The sequence below is a fragment of the Melanerpes formicivorus genome, unplaced genomic scaffold (genome assembly GCF_026170545.1).
Source record: "Melanerpes formicivorus ecotype bairdi unplaced genomic scaffold, bMelFor1.0.p_v2 SCAF_13, whole genome shotgun sequence".
Lineage (NCBI taxonomy): Eukaryota > Metazoa > Chordata > Aves > Piciformes > Picidae > Melanerpes > Melanerpes formicivorus.
In genome coordinates this window covers 6,046,469-6,049,597 of record NW_027142365.1, presented here as the reverse complement: position 1 = coordinate 6,049,597, position 3,129 = coordinate 6,046,469, and positions in this window count along the sequence as shown.

Below are 3,129 nucleotides of genomic sequence, written 5' to 3'. Positions count from 1 at the left end.
TGGGTTTGGAATAACGTTCATTCTTGTGTAACATGATGCACACACATGATTTGCTGCAGTACTTAGATATGGGAAATGAAAATGACCCCTTTCTGGCATGAATAGATTACTGGACCTCCAGAAAAGGCTTTGTGCTATTTTCCAAGTGAGACGTCAGACTTGGGGTTTGTATGGAATCCCTTCTAGGAATACTATAAAAATAGACAGTAGACACCTTGGAGTATAACTGGAACATGTTTGAATGTAATTCTGCCTGCAAAGGGCTTTCAGTGTGATGCTGGAGAAGCAGTGGTGCTTTCTGAGAATTTTTAAAACCCAATGAATGGAGAAATGTTTCATTTAACACCCTTTTGCCAGAGACCTGCAAGACACAATGTAAATCCCTTACACTCTTCACATAGCTCTGTTAACCAAACCAGATTGTCCCTTACCTCTCCTGACCTTGTGTGCTTTGGATAGTTCAGCGTGTCAGTAGCTGTCAACTGTTGTCCTTTGCAGAGGGCTTCTTCCATTCATGGAGAATTGTGCAATTAAAAGAAATAACAATAAGGGCAGAGTTTGCATAGGTAGCTACAAGTGTAGGTGGGGCTTTCATAAATTACTTTAAACTTAATATTTCACTTTGCTCACTGAGTTTGGATGAGCAAGTTTTGTTGCAAATTGATTTCAGAGGTGAGTGCTGCTTGCTTTTTCGTTTCTGCTGGTCACTCACTGGCTTTATTTGCCTTGTATCAGCCTCTGGTCTGTAAACTTCACAACAAAAACTCTCTGTCAAAGCAGGAGGTTGACCAAAAAGAGCATTTCCAATTTTGTTTCAGCAGCAGATGAAGTTCTCAGGTTTGCATCAGGCAAATAGAATAGAATAAAAACCAGGTTGGAAGAGACCTTCAAGATCATCACGTCCAACCCATCAACTAATCCAATACCACCTAATCAACTAACCCATGGCACCAAGCACCCTGTCAAGTCTCCTCCTGAACACCTCCAGTGATGGTGACTCCACCACCTCCCCAGGCAGCCCATTCCAATGGGCAATCACTCTCTCTGTGTAGAACTTCTTCCTAACATCCAGCCTAAACCTCCCCTGGCACAGCCTGAGACTGTGTCCTCTTGTTCTGGTACTGGCTGTACCATTCAACTCTCAGAATGATATGGATGAGGCCATTCTGGTACTGAAGTTCTCAGGTTTGCAGCTGCCTGAGAGAGTTAATGAAATATTTTTTCTGTTATTATTTTTCTTTTTTACTTTGTGTATCCATCCTGAGTTTCAGGCATCATTTCAGGGTACAGGCATGACTCTGTGTCTTGTGAGATATTTTTTTTTTTCATCTGGAAAGAAAGAATAAAAACTGGCAATCTTTAGGGTTTTGTAAGGGTAAGAATCTCTATCAGTTTGGAGTTGTGCCATAAAAACACCTGCAGTAGTTTTAATGTCATAGTATCATAGTATCAGTCAGGGTTGGAAGGGACCACAAGGATCATCTAGGTCCAACCCCCCTGCCATGGACAGGGACACCCCACACTACATCAGGCTGGCCAGAGCCTCATCCAGCCTGGTCTTAAACACCTCCAGGGATGGGGCCTCACCCTGGACAACCCATTCCAGGGCTTCACCACTCTAACGGTGAAGAACTTCTTCCTCATGTCCAGCCTGAATCTCCCCACCTCCAGCTTCATTCCATTCCCCCTAGTCCTATCACTACCTGATATCCTGAGAAGTCCCTCCCCAGCCGTCTTGTAGGCCCCCTTGAGTTACTGGAAGGCCACAATTAGGTCACCTCAGAGCCTTCTTTTCTCCAGACTGAACAGCCCCAACTCCTTCAGTCTGTCCTCATAGGAGAGGTGCTCCAGCCCTCTGATCATCCTCGTGGAGTTAATACTTTCTGCGAAGGGTCATCCAGTGGCAGGCTGAACTGGGCTGTTGTTGTAAAGGGTGAATCAGGGGCATTATTTCAAAGTTGTGAATCATGGGCTGCATGTTCTTTAAAAACTATAGTTTCATTCAGCTCACTTCAGTGCAGCATCCAAAAGTAGATCTCTTTATAAAGCAGTTATGGTTCCCACGACACCTTGGTGTTTGCCAAGAACGTATCTACAAAATCCAGACGTTTCAAACCGGAGAAATGTGACTAGCTAAGGACATCAGGAAAGCTTGCTGCCCACATAAATAAGAGGCAAATTGGGTGAAATCCTGACAAAACATTTGCTCATTTCATTTTTAGCCCAGACTTTTTGTTGTTAATCATATCAAATGTAACAGAAAGTAAATTTCAAACCAACAAGCCACCTCTCCCTTTGCAGAACGTGGGAGATGGCAGTGTGTGCTGCCTAGAATAACAACGTGCCAGATCCTTCATGTGCCTCTTGATGGTTGTTTCAGTGGAGTCTTTCAGCCTTTTGGCACTGTAATGTACTTTATTAATAAAGTACCTGATGTTTCTCTTTTCCCTGTTATTTCAGTTATTTATGAATTTTAATTCAGCCTTTACCCTTCTTTTCTTCCTCTTCATCCTTTCAGCTGAGAGGTTACATATCTCCTGCTCACATACACTTTCGACAGACAGGTGGAACAGGTCTGGGTGCCACAGATACATGCCCATCTAGCAAGAATCCTTTGTTGGGACAGCACCAGTTGTATGTGAGGAAGTCCAGGGGGCTTGCCATTACAACAGCAGAAGTGCTGCATGTGACAATCCTTTGAAGATCTGCTGTAGGGACCAACTGCTCCATAACTCAGTACCCCCTTGGGCCTTATGTGCCTCCTTGAATTCAAATCAGCAAGCCTCAAGTACCATAGTTTTCACACCTTGTGGCTTACTGCCTACTTAGTGACTAGGCTCCCTATGTAATTTTCAGTGCTGCCTGATTATGGTCACAGAATCACAGAATGTTAGAGATTGGAAGGGACCTCCAGAAGTCATCGAGTCTAGATGTAGATGTATGAAAAGGGAAGTGCAACCTGGACTCCTCTGATAAGTCAGATGTTAAAACCTTTGTGAACTGTATGAGGCAAGGGAACTATGAACACTTTCTGTTATTTTTTTCCCAGGATGTAAGCAGGATTGGAGTATTCCATTCTCAAAAGAAGATGGAAAATGTGTACACATGGCTCTGTATGGAAACTATGAG